We start from the raw sequence: 18,252 nt of genomic DNA, 5'->3' as shown, positions 1-18,252 counted from the left end.
CCTGAATGATCATTTATTTGTTTTTTTTAATCGAATAGGCGCTTGCTCATCCACCCGGCTAAATTCGTTACCTCTATTACTAAATAATGAAGAATTCCTATGTATATATATGTATGTATGTATTTATGTTCCTCGCACAATGAAAAATCGGCAACATCTAGAGCTAACACATTTTGAACGCAGATAGTCCTCCACCAGAACATTTGCACGTCTAAATTTTGAATTCCATATTTGTTTTTTTCTTTACACAGCCAATAAATTTCAAACGCATATAGTCTTCTACCCGAACATTTCATGTCAAAGTAAAAATTCTGAACTTTGAATTTTTTTATTTATTTCATATTTTTTTACAGATTTAATAAATTTTTTATTAATAAATTCAACGATTAAAAGCAAGAAGCGAAACAATTATTCCAAATAAAACATTTTTTATCTCCGGCGCACCAGACTGTTGCCATTCAGCAAAACAGAAGATAATTATCGGCAACCGAATGTTTCTTGCCAGTGCAAAATGGGTCAAATTCATTTCCTTGCCAAAGCAGCTGCAGATAAAAAGAACCTACCTTTTTTTTTTTTTTTTTTTTTTTTTTTACCTTCTATTTTTAGGTTTTGTTTGTTACAAAACAAATATCATGAAATATTCTTTGCAATAAAATAATTTATTCGAAACGTGCCAAGCAGTAACTCACATAATAATTCGGATCAAGCGTCAGTACATTGCATTCAGGTGCCCGCGCGTTGGGCGCTACCCTAGATTATCATTCTGGACGATTTTCGAACACATAAAGGAGCAGGTACGAATAAATGCATGAAGTGGATATGAAGTTCATGGTGATAATCCGATGCGATCCTAAGAGACTGAGCCACCGCAGTGGCTAACACGCCCCATCGGGCGAGGGCAAGTGCGGAGTAGAAAAAGAAATGCCAGCTGCAACCGAGTCCAAAAGAGACCAGTGTAACACACATAGATATTGATATACATATGGTAACACACAAATATACAAGCAGTAATAGGAATTTGAGTAAATCAATGCAGAAATGAAAATTAATATAGTATATTATATATGGATGATAAATTGTGAGTTTACATAACAACAATTGCAAACAGAGACTTTACATATAATAAGAAAATATATAAACAAGTTAATTGAGATGTCTGAGCACAGCCCGAGGCCTTTTTTGAATGCCTGGCTATTGTAATCGTAATCTAGTACAGGAATAGTAGGATTGCAGACTTTGGGAATTTTTTTGCAGAATCTGAGGGCCAGAGTGGCCATATATTCTTTCAGATATGGTATATTAAATTCACGGTGGATTGCCGCGTTTCTAATAAACCACGAACAACCCGCCGCTTGCCTTAGCACAATATTTTGCAAAACTTGCAGTTTTTGTACATGGGTATCATAGGTATACCCCCAGACAGGGCATGCATAAGTGATGATGGAACGTAACATGGCTTTATAAATGAGTAATTTGTTATCAATAGAAAGAACGCTGTTCCGGGCAATTAAGGGGGCAAGTGTAGCTTTAATATTAGATCGTCAGTTTAAATCAAGTAAGATAGCATGTAGAAATTATAAAATTAAAAATATGAAATCGTGATTTATGAAATAATGAAGTATTTATGATCTAAAGAGTATCAAAATTTACGAAAAAAGAAAAAAGGCTTAATATTTATTTGTTTACCTTATTAAACATTTCTTTCAATGTAAGTTAAGTTGCTTCGTTTCTTGTGCTAATACTTTCTCTTTAATTCTGTAGACAGACATAATCACTTGCTCAGTTACATTGTTGAAGTCATGTAACTGCTGTTTCGAGAATTCCAACTAATTATTCAATCGAAATTTTCTCGTTTTCAGTAACTTCTCTGTCACTTTCTCCCCCTATCGGTAGCAGTATTTTCTGGATCTAGAATCATACTACAGATTTCTTCATTCATTAATTGATAGATGTTTGAGAAGCATTGTCATCACAATGGAAAACTTCTTTTATATCATCTTCAAGTATTACCGCTTCTCCACATTTCTTTACAAAATCCATTAATTGAAAATTTCACCTTTAATTTGCGATATCCGAAAACCTATAAAATTAGCGGCTGTCATCATCAAATTTAGCTATCCTTGTATCATGAGCTTGGTGACTAACGACGAGATGTTCTGTTAAAATTTTATCTTGCTTCTATGGCGCACTAATGACATTCGAAAGTTTTGTTGAGATGTTTCGGTAGGCGATATTTTTTGCCACAGTTTTTTTTTCTTCCCCTTCATGAAAATACATCACAAGAATTGAATTTGGAAGTTGTTACTTGTTTAGAAAACTATTTTTAATAGTAATATCAGAAGATAGTATGGCAAGACTCTGTTAGAAATTTAATGGAAACAAGACTAAATTGATCTTCCAAAAATCAATTTTTCTGTTTTCAGTTTAAAAAATGAAGTGAACATTTCCGATTCCAAAAATATATAAGAAAAGTTCTCAACCGCGAGGAATTTCATAGTTTCAGAGGGAAATGGGGTCAGCCATTTATTTACCTGTTAAATATTCAGCTTTAGTTTATGAATATTAAAAACTACATTACTCAGGTTTTGGTATTTATCAATATTTTCTACGCTTTTTCTTGTTTAATTTATAAAACACATTAAAAATAGTCTAAAATAAATGCATATGTAATTTTTTTTTATTTTGAGAAAGGAGGAAAAGAATGATCGTCTAGCTACGGTGATTGCGGCAAAAAAAAACTGAGAACCACAACTAATATAATATGTTTAGGTTTCAAGTATCAAATGCTAGTAAATTAAGATAAAAAAAATGTGTAAACCAAGAGAGTCAGGCCCCATTGTTTAAAGTAAGGGATTTTATGTGAAGTCCCTTAAATAACTTTTAATTGAGATTAAATGGTACTTTGTTTCTAATTATTATGCTTTGTTTATGTCAATAGTGATATGCATAAGCATTTCTTTTCAAAATTACGTAAGTTTAAAAAAAACTTTTCTGAGACCTGAGTTCGAAAGATCATTTACTTGAGTGTATCCATTGATGGACCAATATTTCTAAAAATGTTTGCTGACGTAAAACCGTTGAGAAGAAGAGAATGGGTATAGTCGCACATTTTAAAGAGGTTATGCTTTGTTGAATTTAATTGTTAAATGTTTCAGATTAATGCAGGTGTACAGCAGGATACATACGGCGCTTTAGAAGATTGACAAAATCAGTTCTCCAGAGTTGATGTATTGTGAATCAATACATCAGTTGAGTTGAGTATTGGAAGCAAGGATCGACAAAATGAAATTGGATGTAACGATACAGAGACGTTATCATAACATGATTATGGCAAAGTTAAATATATATATATATATATATATATATATATATATATATATATATACTAGCTGAAGTACCCGATGCCAGTTAAGTTAGATTGACAGTAATGTATCTAACAACAGAGAGAACGATACCGCTGTAATCCTTCTCTAACAACAATGCAACAAATACGATTCATAGTCATACATTTTTCAGGCTGATGCTTTATGGAACCCACATAAAAAATTTCAATAGAAAAATAAACTAATTCTCTCTCATTATATCAGCAACAATGGCACGCAGTCTTTAATGATTTTCGTCTTTCGAATCAAATGGTCGTAAAAGCTCAAGTTCCATTCAATATTTCACCTATATTCAATTTTAGTAGATTAATTGTGACAAAAGAATTGATCATAATTGATCGGAAATCAATAACACGAACAAACACACAAACAGGCATTTTTTTTATAGATATAGATTTTGTGAAACTTACAAATTTTTGATTAACAAACTCTACGATTTGGAAGCGAGCAGTAGCAACACGTTTCGAAATAAAACATTTTTTATCGCCAAAGTGCCACTCGGAAAAATGAGTGCGAAAATGAGTGTTTTCAGAGTTTTTAATTAATATCTGGGTTGATTAAAATCGTACAAAGACGGTAATAGTCGAAATGGCTTCACGACTTTTTGGAATCCGGAATAATGTATTTAGTGTTTGACAATGCTATTTTTATTTCATTGCAAAACTTAGAAATGTCTTATTAACATACTCTACGATTTGAAAGCGAACAGTGGCAACACTTCTCGAAATAAAGCAGATTTTTATCTCTTACCGTGCGAGACTGTTGCTACTCGGAAAAATGAGAGCGAAATTAGCCATTTAAGCTTTTTTAGTTAATATCTCTGATTTTAGCTATTTTTGTTTTTTTGGAAAAAAAAAAAGTAGACGTCGGCCTTTTCCAGGAGCTAAAAAAAGAGTTGTAGAAAGTTTGGTGACGATATCTATAGTGGCTGAGTTATTAGCGAACAAACAAACACACAGACTTTCTTCTTTATATATAGAGATAGATATAATATAGTTAGTCGAGCGATTTTCTTCGCTTTACATGTTTTTCTCAAAACAAGTATTTTTCAATAAACAGGTAAATTTTAATAAAATTCTAATCATCGGACAAACCTTAATTTTTTATAATATTACTTAAATATATTGAGAAAATCTATTTAATTTTTTCTCTCAGAAGAAATAAATTATTGTGGCACTGATTTAGCTTAAAAACATGTTACAATTTTTATGGATTTAAATTTTCTTGAATTAAAAACCTTTTACAAATTTATAGCTTTAAATGTTAGAATAAAAATAGGTTCAATTAAATTTCTTAATATATTTTAACTATGAATGTAAATTAGTAGTGATTCCTAAAATAAAGAAAATTTTTACGTGTACCTAAGTGTGATCATGTATTTAAAATGTGTTATTTCAAAGACGTTTTCTTTCTAGGACTTCTACATTGTTTCCCAAAAATTTATAATATTGGTGATAAAAATTTAATTTTTACTTTACATAATAATAATAATGTACAGTTTCTATAAATAAAATATTTTAACTGTACAATAAATTTTCTTAAAAAATTGTTGGATTAATAATAGTGGAAATTTTCATGTTTTTCTTGGTCGAAAGGGTCTGACTTTCCTTAATTATTCGCCATTTTAAGATAGTTAAAGCATTCAAAATATTCAAAACAACCTTTTAAGTAAAGTGTTTAACTATATTTGATATATTAAAATGATGCAAATTACGCAGAATTGTTCAAAATGCATCCTGAAATCTGAACCGCATTCGACGCTAACACGAAGGAATCAAAATTTGTCCTTAGAAAAATCAAACAAAACCCGAGCATTACTGCTGCTGAAACTGTAGCATATTTAAAAGAAGACTTGAAAAAAAAAACCCTAAAATTATCAAAAGAATTAATACAATGCATAGATAGAATGGGCCATGAGGAAGAAATTCTTGGGCAATAAGAAAACAAATAAAATACGCCTGACGGTCGCTAAAATCCATCGTAAGAAGAGGTTTATCATATTGGAGCATTGTTATATTTGCAGAAAATTTAAAATTCAGTATGCTTAACTCCGATAGACAAACTGCTGTGAGTAAAAAGCTGAACGAAGAATTGAATTCGAGAAACTTATCGCCTATTATTAAACACGGGAGTAGACGTTTAACTGTTTGGGAACATTTAAGTGATTGTGGAATGTAAAATATAGCTGCTGTACAAAATAATATGTACGCTATAAATATTCTTAATAAAACTTGCAAGCATATGCAGGAAAACTTGGAATGCAAGATAATTCAAGTTCTATAAAGATAACGATCTTAAACATACATTCCTAAATCTTCGCTTGTGGTTATTATATAACTATCTTGAAGTTAATAGAACTCTTGCATGTTCTTTGGAATTAAATCGTATCGAAAATGTATGAAGTGAATTCGAGAAAAGAATGCGAAAATGCATTTCTTCGAATGTTTTAGTACAATAAAAGCAATACTACGGAGAGCCTAGAATAAAGTGTCACATTCTTACATGAAAACAGTAGTTAATCCATGCCAAAGCGCATGAAAAATATCATATTAGCTGAAGGATATCTGATGAAGTATTTAATGTCCCATTATTTTCATGTTTTTATTAAATATAAACTGTTTGTTCAAAGGTCAACAGAAAACTTCAGTTTTAAATAACTTTTTTCAAAACAAGCAAGCTTTTAAAAACCTGTTCAATAATGGACGTGGAAAAAAATAGTCATTTTATAGCATTAAGTTACTGATATTTATTTGCAAATAAAACTGAAAAATACAAGTGTTCGAAAATAAATATGAGCCACTGTATGCCCCTGAAAAAAATACATTTACGAGAGAACTGTAGCAACGTTATTGAGTTTCAACTCTCCCAAAATCATTTGTTATAATGTTTCATTTTTCGGCAGAATTCATTTGATAGACATTCTCTGATGTACTTATCTCAGTACTTATTCTGTTACATACTTTTTTCCAATTTTTCATTTTCTGTGGGCAAGTATGTTTTTCGCTCATTGTTTGTGGTAACAACGTTCCACCAAGAGGCAAACTTAACTTTTTCTTTTTGAAGATCCTCTGGCTAATTCACAACCCACAACACGGTTGAAACGCTTCTGATTAATCTGAAGTTCTGTATCTTCTCGGCTTTCGACTTTGGGGCTTTCGACTTTCGACTTTTCGACTGTTGGGACCTTCATATTGATCAAATCAACAACAATATACCGTTATGTATTTCACCAAGATGCATATTTAACGAAAGCAAAATTTCATAAATAAAAGTTTTGACTATTATTATTTAAAACGCAATATTATTTCATGAATCACTGGCTAAGCATTCAGATGATATTGTAAAAACTATCGAGCTATTCCAAACAGAAAATGTTAAAAATCAGTAATGCCTTTTTTGTCGAGATTTGAACCCCGAACCTTCGATTACTAGCCGAGAGTATTTTATTCACGAAGGCAACCGATAGGGAAGGAGGAAATTCCTTGTAATATTTACTCTTCATTTTATACTGCGTTGAGCTCAAATAAAGCGTTTACGACGCTGTTTTCGTTTGAACTGAAATGAAATGAATCTGTTTTATTATTTACTGAAAGATATACCTGCATACATTTCAACATCGTTCCATATCTTTCCACAGATCGGTATTGATCTAAAAATTCATATTCATACCCACTTAAAAATAAATTTCTAGCTAATCTTATTACCAGTTTAAAAAATTAATGTCTTCTAGACGGGAAAGAGATTAATGACTGCCGTACCGAAGGACTCGGATTTCAATCCCGGAGAAGGCATGGATGTTTATAAATGTATAGTGTTTTATGGCATGGGAGCACTCAAAATATGCGACGAGCCGAAAGTTATTGGTAGAGAAAGAGGGGTGAGATACACACGGATCTATCCTCCGGGATGCCCGTCTTCCATATTGTTGCGGACCTGAGCAAAGTCAGACTGTCCCCTGCATGGTGCTCAAGGCTCTTGCAACAGAGACTCAATCTTGTACTCCTTGCTACGATAAAATTCATGGGCTTATCCTGATTAGATCACACATATGAGTCACAGCAACAATATATATATATATATATAACCATTTATAACTATACGTTCTAAACATCTAAGATTTCCTTTAGAATTAGCTGAAAACATTTGCCACATAATAAATACGGTACTAAATAAATATGGTTCGCAGAGACAAGAGCAGGTTTAAAGCAGAAATGTTTTATAAAAAGTTAAACAATAGACAAGAATCGGCCTACTAACGGCCGAGCAGAAAGATCGCTGAACACCCGAAGTTTGACCTGGTTTCGATTCCAGGCGAACAGGCTGGCTGCATGGGTGTCTTTGCGATTTCCTCCACATAAATACGAGCCAGTTTGCCTTAGAATGTCCTCAACGAAAGTACCCTTCCTCTTAGGCAGACAGCCGTCGAGTGTTTTGCCACAATCAAATCAACTAAACCAAACCTAGGCAAAAGTCGAACACAAGATCTCCAAATGGCGAATTAAGTACAGGCATTCCGATACATTTTGATTATCCGTACCAGTGATATGATGGTTAAATATAAACCCTTATGTACCACATTTACTCAAACAACTGCGTGGTAAGTACATGTGTTTATGGGTTATTACTGGGTGTATACTCTAAAGTACGCCAAAAACATAACAATTCTAGTAAAGTTTAACTCGTGGATGCAAACAATTATAAAGTACCGACATTCTTTTCATGCAGTCTAGTGATGTACAATTATTATCACATGCACTTAGCATCTGGAGATGTCAGATTTGATAACTGATGAGAAGTTATATTTGATTTGGATTTCCTGCTCTTATTCCTCCGGAGAAGGCGGAGGGAATTTGAAAAGATTCAGATTTTAACGTCGTGCCGAATGTTTTGTTGAGGTATTCTATGCTCACCGCTGAGCTCTCAGTTTACCTATCTGACTCATCCCTAACACAACTTTTTTATTTTTTTAACTTTATTATATTGTAAGGATTATGCTAATTTTATTAACAGTTAAATTTTGAGTTAAACTTCTTTCCTGTCAAATTCTTAACTTCAACTTACTACTCTTCCGGCCAGAACGTAGTTTTAGAATCACATCTGAATACATAATGAGGAGGAGTGGTATTTAAACCACGAAGTTCTTCGGTCTTAGCGAGAGAGTTACCAGGTATTCTGTCTGCACGTGTCCGTAAGGTATTATTACGCTCGGCCGTACTTAGGCCTTTGATAGCTTCGCAGTCAATTAGCGTTAAGGGGCCAACTTGGTTGGAATCTTGATAGCTTCGGCTATATCTCTTTAATTTAGATTAGTTTTAGTTTACTTATTAGCCTCTTAAGTTCAAACCCAAGTATCGGCTTTTATTGTACACTCCAAGACGGAGTTCTGTTAAATCTTATCTGAATAATAAAGGGTTATTTACCCTTCCATCTTGTTGTTACTTGTCACACGAACTCAAGCGATTATTCACTTATCAGTTCTTAAGATTCTTCACGTTCAACTGTTATGTAGCATTTACAAGTGAGGAACTCTACAATATAAATATTGTTTCCTTCACCCTCACGCCCCATAAAATTCAACAGTATTTTTTTTAATTAAAGTTTAAAAACAGCACATTTTTAGAATATCAAGTGTTATCATAAATGTTTGTTTTTTTCCCACTCTTTCCTCAGGTCAACCTATCAATATTAGTTTTCTTAACAAGATGACCGATACAACTTATCATTTTCTCTTTTTAACTTTTTTATAAAGCATTTCTTTCTTCACTCCACGTGAAATGCAATAGCAAAACCAAAACCAGAAATGTTTGAAAATAAACGTATGTTTACAATTTCCAATATAATGTTAAGTGCCGCTATTAACTTTTTTAGTCTTTCGAAGTTCTACAATTTCTGATACAGTGTTAAGTTCTGCTATTAATTTTTTAGTCTTTCTCAGTTCCTCAATGTTCAGTTTTCTTAGTAACATGACTTTTTTAGTAACTTTTTTTTTAACATGACTTCTTAGTAACATGACTTTAGTTTTTGAAATTTTATTACTAACTTTTTCTTTTTAAAATTACCTTTAAATATCAGCTTTCGTTGCATCTACACCACTTACGCCAAATAAAATTCATCAGGAAAATAACAGAGTATTTAAAAATAATATATTTTCAGAATTTCTGATAGAGAGTTATGTGTTGTGTTGTTACACGTTTTTCATATTCGTTACATTATTTCTTTAAAAATAATACATGACGATAGCATTATAAATTTGATGACAACATCCTTCTATTTAAAAAGTGTGCGGACAAAAAATGAGAATTGACACTAATAACACCTCTGGTGCTAAAAACCTAACAATCTCTACAAGCGGCTCTCGACTTTCGTACAATTCACTATTTGGCGCATTTTTAAAAATTCATTTTTTTAAAGAGTTTCATTGAGAATGAAAACATTTGCTCGCACGTCAAATGCTTTTGGTTCGCTCGTTCTGTCTGTCCCCTCCCCTTTCACTCGTCAGTAGGAGGCAGTAACCTACATGACAAACATACATTCATGGACTTTCTTATAATGTCCATGCACACGTTACTTTCTACCAAGGAGGTTAGAATAGGAGGAGGGAGGGTCCGCAGTTTCCTCCTCTGTCTGAAAATGAAACCCTGCCAAATATGCGGCGGCCATGTTTGTAAATTCAAAACGTTGCTTTACGGCAGTAAAACGTACTTGTTTCTACGACGTTCCGTGCATATATTTTCCAGTAAAAATATGTTAAATTTATAATGAAATGCCTCGCTATCGTTAGATTTTTGTGTTAAAGTAATAAAGGTGATATCTATAATTTATTATGCACAGGAAATTATTAAGAATTGGTTCGAAATCTAAACACATGTATATAACACTAAAGTCTTTAAAAATGGTGTTTCTGTATATTTCAAGGATTTGTTTAGGTTTTATTAGATACCCGTTCGGTGTACTTGTTATTTTTCCTTTTAAAAAGAGTCAACAATGAAGATTTTAATGAGTTGATTAAATATCGCTCAGTACCTCTGTCAGATGAATACTTAATTGAGCAACAATGGAAAAACGCAATGAAAGGGAGGTAGAAGAAGCTGATAAAAACGTTCAGACTTTGACAATTAAACATATGAATGAAGGCTTATACATCTTGACAAAATTTTGACCATCATGGAGAATGTAAATTCCAGTGGCGAATATATATCTCAAGTACGTAGGGCGATTGACAAAGACAGAGCGTGTTATAGAAATCTTTATCAAGAAATGAAAAAAGTTGGTATTCAACTATCTTCTGCCAAGTTTATAAAGTAAATACATGCAGCACTTAAACCTGCCTTATTAACTTCATCATGTATACATATTGATCAATAAATATTTCAAAACACAGTTTTAGGCGCATAATTTTTTATATCCTCCTTTTGAAAATTCAACATTCGCACACATTTTCAGGAGCCAATCCTTTGCGAAAGTCGATGGCCACCTGTATAAGCTAATTGTTATACCTTACCCGCATATCGGCAGAAAGAAGATCTAACGTAAATATATATATAATCGTGCCTCTGTTGAAAATCAAGCGATCTGGAGAAAGAGATAAAGCACAGCTGAGTCTGATTTTAATCCTAAAAATTTCACAAACTGTATAATAATAAGCAAACTAGTTCGTAAATGACATTAGAAGATTTATACTTCATTCACGTTTTATTTTTACAAAACCCTTTTCTTACTAACTAAATAAATATTTAGTTCCTAATTGACACGTTTTAGAACAAATCCGAAACTTAATTAATTAAGAAACCTTGAGATTTACATCTTATAATAATGATCGTTTCCAAATAGATACATTACATTTCATTTGTACGACAGCGTAATTTTTCCGATTCTAACTGATAGAATTTTTATTCTTTAATTTTGCAGTTTATAAAATACTATTAATGTCTATCATATTAACGGATGAATCATAACACTTCAAAACGCTCTTTGGTGACTCTCTGCTAAAACAAATAACTGAAAAACCTCTTAATTGCAAAAACTGACATTCAAAGACTTATCAAGAATCTAATAAGAAAACTACAAAAAAAGTGCAGTTGGTCAAGGAAGAAGTTGACTCTAAAAGGTTGAAAACCTCTGCCTCGAGTGACTAATTCTTAGTACTTTAACCAAGGAGCTCGAAAAGTACAATCGAATTTCATATTAGTTATGTGTTAGCAAACACTGCTCTAATATATTCCTATTTCGGATAACATTCTAATATAGATTGGAAAACGAAATCTATTATTATCGGTCTTTTTTTTCAGCCCATCATTAATAACAAAACTAAAAACATGCCATAGTCAGCATTGCATTTCTGGCGTTTTAAGGCTCGTGGCTGTGCCCTATCTTCGAGGTTTGCATCATATCCTCTTTCAAAAACATAATATAGGACTTGCATGTTATCCGTGCTGTCTTGACATTCCTCCGCGCAAACGGTGTTCCGACTCTTGCCCTGGCCACCACGTTCTCCAGATCTCTTCCCCAATGAGAATATCTGGTGATAGGTTTCCGAGAGACTGGCAAGCCAGCACTCACTAGCTTCTGCGAATGAAGTACTATAGCATACACTTGAAGCTGCATGGAGTAAAACACCTCTGTCTGCCATCCAAGCTCAATTCGTTTCAATGCCCAACGAATTCAGCCGTTGCTACTACCGGAAGTGGACGTTGTGTAGTGAATTCTGCCCGCTGTTTACCCCAAACCATCTGCAAATTTGATCACGTTTGCTTTGTACATGAATCCTACATATTTTCAGGTATTTGCTTTTCTTCCTGGTGTAGCAATTTATGTCAGCCCTGGCCAACAGTGTATATAGTTATATCATAAGTCATAAAATATCAATAAAATACTAAACGTTTGTTCCAGTTACCTGAGATAGTATGATGACACTGTAACACAAATTTATAAAAGATAAGAAAAGCTTCTGAAGTACCCAGCACAAAACATAAAAATTAAAAACTAAATAAAGGGTACTTACGTATTATTCCGCTGACCACGAAACTGTTGAAAACAGTGCGCTTTAACTCCAGTTATGGATAAACGTGATGCAACAACACTCTGATAACTTCGTTTTCATTTCATGAACTCTCATTGATTCTCAATAAGGCACACTTTTTTTTATGAACAAAGATACATGTTTATTTGTCATTGCTGTATTTTTCTTGCATTTAAAAAAAAAAAAAAAAAAAACATGATTAGAACTTGGAACATGTCTTCTATAGAACGGTAAGTAGTGGATTATTTTTAAAGTTATAGAAATCTAACATAAAAAAATATGTGTATTAACGATATGGTCAGCTGAATATGGCCGAGAAAATACTAATAGATTCGAACAATTACCTACGGGAAGTTTGTGTTCATAGTGTCCTAAACGAAACTTCTGGTAAAATCAGAGGGTTTAATCCTAGTATCCGGTGCACACGGGATTTGACTACTTTTGGCGACTTTATGATGAGCAGTGAAAACGGGACATATACGATGAGTAGTTAACGGGTCATTCAAAGAAAATATATAGTTAAACATAGTATATACTATGTATATAGTATATATACTATGTGTGTATATACATATACTATGTGTGTATAGTATATATATAGACGTTCTTTGGGTCATTTTTGGTGTTGGCGATAATTTTCAAAGTCGCGCCAAGGCTGCACCGTATACTAGGATTTTACCAATCAGAGCATCTACCAAAATAATAGAAATCAACGAAAGGCTTTTGACGAACCACAAAAGCGAAATAGATAGAATCCTGATTGTTTATTAAATAAAGAGGAACTGAGAATTCCGCAGAAATGATTGGCGCAACTTTGAGGAAATTTCAGCCAACTTTCACGGTCGACGGTTAATACTTGAGTATCAAATAAGCTTTTTGAGACATAGGCGTTTAAATTTTTTCTCACTATAAAATTTATCGTTATTATAGTTTGATTTTGTTTGATTTATACAATTACGGCAAAGCACGCAAGTAATTGAAGGAAATTCTCAGGAAAGCTGCATCGTATAGACGTTACACCGGTAAAACCACGAAAACGCCCATGCAGCTATAGCCCGTTTGCCTGGAATCGAAGTCAGGTCAGACCTACGAGTGTTCAATGCCTTCACCACTCGGCTATTGGTGGTATACTATCGCCATTATGACATTATGAAATTAACTCATATTATTTACCATTTACATCGTAGTTGTTTCTATTTTTCCGTATACTCTGAAGCTATTGAAAGACAGTGCTTATTTATAAATATAAAATTTTAAACTTTCTTCAATGTGTGTGTTTGAATGTTGACTCAAAATGGTATCACATTGTACTTAATATTCATATATGCAAATTAAAACTCATCTGAGACTTTTATGTTTGTATAGTGTTTTCTAAACTACATGGAATATTTCCATTCTTTTTTTTAGCTCCGTAAAATCTTAAAACTGTAACATACTTTCCTCAGAAATGGATATTTTAAGTTTTAAAGATCACAAGATCTCTTAAATTAATATAAAAAAATGTTCTTCCATCACACAGTTCACATTAATTCTTGTGGATATAAATAAATTTCTTTCAAAAAAGAGTTCTACATAATTATGATTCCTGAAAACTCATGTTTACAATGTTCTAAATTTTTTTTTCACACGGTTGTAATGGGTGTTTGTTATCAAAGCAGTAAGTTGCTTTTCATAATGCTATTTTTCTTCAATAAAAAATATATCGATAATAGGAAACAAAACTTTTACAGTTTTCTTTTGAAATATATATTGATTCATGGAACTCTAGGGTTTAACTCACGGGAACCCAGGATTCCGTGGAAGACAGTTTGAAGATCCCTGCCTTATGTTTTGTAGAATTACAACACACTGCAACATAGAAGATGAAAATATTTTAATACGGGCAGTGGCAAATTTTTTTAAAAACGCTGATTTTTTTTATTAAATTAAGAAGACAAATATATTTGGTTTTGCGGATAGGAAACACATTTCTTTTATACTGCTGAGCATTTTTATAAAATTTAAAACACGAATACAATACGCTATGATGAGTGATGAATTTTTATTCAAAAGTTAAATTGATACAAATTATAAATAAATAAAAAAATTCGAATTTTAAAATTTGTGCTTAGAACTGCATATTTTCGGTAGAAGACTATGTGTGCTAAGAATCTGATGGTTCTAATGTACAGCCATTTTTACACAGCGGGAGGAACATACATAAATAAAGATACTTCATTATTTCATAATATATAAAGGTAAAGATAAAATTTTGTATTCCATATCTAATTTCTGAGTGACTAATTCTTAAAACTAGTAGACCTGTTTTAACTGCTTGCTTAAAATGTATCGGGCATTAAATTAAAATCTGTATACTAAGAACTAACTGAAACGTCCTTTTAACCTTACTATTTTTATATTTTTTGAATCTTTTTTGAAATTTTAACTTTAATTCCTTCAAAATCTTCCTTTCAATGATTATATTCTGACGTCATCAATTAGCGATTTTCCGATGCAAGTCAGTCATCACATTTTTTGAGATATTTTTTGAAATCTAAATTTTGAAAATTCTCTCGTCAGGTACGAAGAACATTTCTGACTGTAAAATATTTCCTTACTTGATGCCGACATATGTCCTGTAATAATAATCAGTCTCACATTTAGTAGGCTTCAATTTTAAAGTATGACAAGTATAACAATGCATTTTCTAAATTCAAATGTTCAAAAACAAATATCCTAGGGAAAATAAATACGTTGCAAAAAACTCAGAATAGTATATTTATGTGTTTCTCGTTGAAAAAAATCATGAAAATTACTCTATTTTTGTCTTTTCGAAAGAGTATACCCCTTAGTATAATTATTAATTGTAAGTAATGCAAATAATAATGCTATGTGTATCAGTGGTGTCAAACTGCAGTCCACTGACCGCATACGGTCTCCGAAGCAATTTTATGTGGACCGTGAATGCATTTCAATTACGCATTTGTTACAATGATTTCAGTTATTTGAAGTTAGAATTTACATTATCGTAATTACTATTAAAAAATGAGTAACACATTAAAACTGGAGCTAATTACTACACATTGTGATGTAAAACCTTATTCAAAGATTTTGCAGTTACAGGTTTTATTAACTTTTACTCGAACTTATCAAAACAAAAATAAGCTGTGTTAGGAATTTTGCAATAAGAATAATTGCTTTGTTTGGGAATATATTTATATGTGTAGAGCTTTTTTACACATTTTAAAATTAATAAGTAATGAACCCGATTGAGCGATGAACACCTACAAGCCGTAAGGAAGATAATTTTTAATAATTTCTCGTCAAGCCTGCCTACTTTATCAAAATAGAGACACGATCAAATGTCAAACTGTCATGAGAGAGGAAAAATTTTTAATAATTTATATACAAACATGCATCTTTATTTATGCGTCGGAAAAAAATTAATATATAAGAGAAACTGACTAGTTGTCATTATTTATCCTTATTTTTTTCCATTTTGAAAATCTAGAGTTTTCAGAACTTGTTTATTTTTATTTTTAATTTAAGTAAATTATTTAATTATTAATTTATTTTTAGAATAATGTTAAAATTATTTGAAATAAATGTCAGTCTGAAAATTAATTTCATTTCAGTTAAATTAAATGTCAATCTGAAAATTTAATTCTGGCTATAAGTTTATTTGAATTACAAAGCGTAACCAATAAAAATGTCTTGCAGGTACAAAATTTTAGATTTCAGGTAGGAAGTAAGCGTAAATTTGTATATTTTTCCTTTGCAATATTATTATTATTGTATGTTTTGATAAATATTTGGTAAGTGAAATTTCATATTCATTTAAATTATTTTTTTATTTTGTTAATAAAAAGTTTTCATTTTGTGTAAAAAACAAATCTGGCCCATCAGCTGTTTTCAGATCGTGCATTCGGCCTTTATGCAATCTGAGTTTGAAACATTGATGTATAGTATACAGTTACCGTGTTAGAGAAACATTTGATTATTAAATTAAAGCATTAGAACGTATTTCTGCCTAGATACTGGAAATAATATATATATATATAGGACAAGAAATCTACAGTAATACTGGATTTAGTTGAACAGTATCAAGATGATTAGTTTTCCCACACGCAGCTTATGATTACTTTTCAATATATATGAAGACTGTTTCACTTTTTTATATAAATTCTAGAGCTATCTAAAGAAACTTTTAAAGATCTCTAATATTTTCTTCCTCAGATAATACGATTTACAAAATCCGAAGTAAACTAAAATGCTAATGTATAAATAAATATAAATTGAACTAACCCTCTCGCTGTGGCAAGTGATCAGTATTTCTGACAACAAAAATTAGCATCGATATTGAACTCCGTCTTTCTAAGACGACTATCTCCCCAGTTTATAATCTTGAGTGGCCGTCTTATAGAAAATTTAATACATGCATTAATATTGCTTGCCACAGTATAACAGCAAAGTTAAAAGTATTATTTCAAACATATAACAGCAAAGTTAAAAGTATTCAGTCTGAAAAAATGGAATTTTCTTGAAATATTTTATCACTATATTAACATAAAATACTTAAATATCACCTTCGATTTTAATTAACCGTTTTTAATTTTCCTTCCATGTTACATTACATTCATAAATACTTTAAACAAAAAGCTTCTGTTACAATCAATATTATATTATTATGAAGATTTCAAAACGATCACATAATTCATTTAATAAAGTCGCAGAGAACAAATACATCAGACTTTCTGAAGAATAAAAAACTCTACTCACTTTGGCATTTTCATCCAAATTAGTCGTTTAAATAAGAATGCTCGAAAGTCCACAAGAGAGAAGAATAATTCCAGTAATTAATTAATTCCGTGAGTAAAATAAAATTTTCAATCCTTAATTCGATCCTCGATTATGAAAACGTCCTGACTGCGATCAAAACTTAATCCCTTACCAATCAAGAACGGCTGAAGCAACAAGAGCAAGAAAACAATTCGTCCTGCCGAAGAAAGTTCGCTTCTCCGCTCCTCTCGATGAGAAAGCCGTTGCCAGATTGCATGTCACTAATATACTTAATATTCATAGCCTCACGAAGAGACACGTACACAAGGAACCGAGTAAGTTACTATGGTGACGAAATTGTGTACGTTAAGGCACGAGAGGGGAACAGAACTTTTACTAAGGGGCACACAGTGCATTGAAATGCCGCTCTCGAGGTATCTGGGAAACTATGACTTCCAATATCGGGAAGATTTTTCTCCCTTCCAGTGACTTACGGTATTTTTTATCTTATTAAATAGTAGTTTGAAAGAATACTGGAGTGAAATATTCATCTGAAGAAATATTTCTGCTTCTTTTCTCACGCGCCAGCATGTAGCCGTTCAGTAAAGTATACGATATTTAAGTTTCAAATAGATTAACAAACCAAGTGATTTAAAAGCAATAAACACAGTTCTTAAGACTATTTTCTTTTACATTTTAATATGATTGATTTAAATAAAAATGCATTGAAATAACGAGGCGTGCTTTTAGAAATATTAAATATTTTTATGAAATTTCGCTAGCTTAATTGATTAAAAGCATTTCATATTTTTTTCTCTCTCATAATAACTATTCTAGGTGGCAGATCGCAGAATCGGGTAATAAATAAAATAGCTGCGGAGGACAGCAAATGAATTTCCAACACAAAATCGTTAAGGAAATATTTAATATTTAAAAAAACAATTAAAAAATATAGAAAATTTATTACTAAATAGAGGTAGTGAACTAAAGTGAACGTAGTAATTCTGCAAAAGTATGTAATATAATGAACCTTATATGGCGACCCTTTCTGAAAGTCATCAATATTTCTGAGACATAAATGAAATTCGATAT

General features: G+C 31.8%; 1 protein-coding gene across 1 annotated transcript in view; it reads right to left on the bottom strand.

Annotated features, from left to right (window-relative positions):
- The window catches only part of LOC118200108 (protein tyrosine phosphatase domain-containing protein 1-like), a 195,273-nt gene extending 177,878 nt beyond the window's left edge, over positions 1 to 17,395 (bottom strand). The window contains exon 1 of the mRNA XM_085824076.1: positions 17,161 to 17,395. The gene's annotated coding sequence lies outside the window, so the exon portion shown is untranslated. The remainder of the gene's footprint in view (positions 1 to 17,160) is intronic.
- Positions 17,396 to 18,252: the final 857 nt, after the last annotated feature.

The sequence above is a fragment of the Stegodyphus dumicola genome, chromosome 9 (genome assembly GCF_044657685.1).
Source record: "Stegodyphus dumicola isolate Sdum_Otavi_A_Nest chromosome 9, ASM4465768v1".
NCBI lineage: Eukaryota > Metazoa > Arthropoda > Arachnida > Araneae > Eresidae > Stegodyphus > Stegodyphus dumicola.
This window is presented reverse-complemented; position numbering and strand designations above follow the sequence as displayed.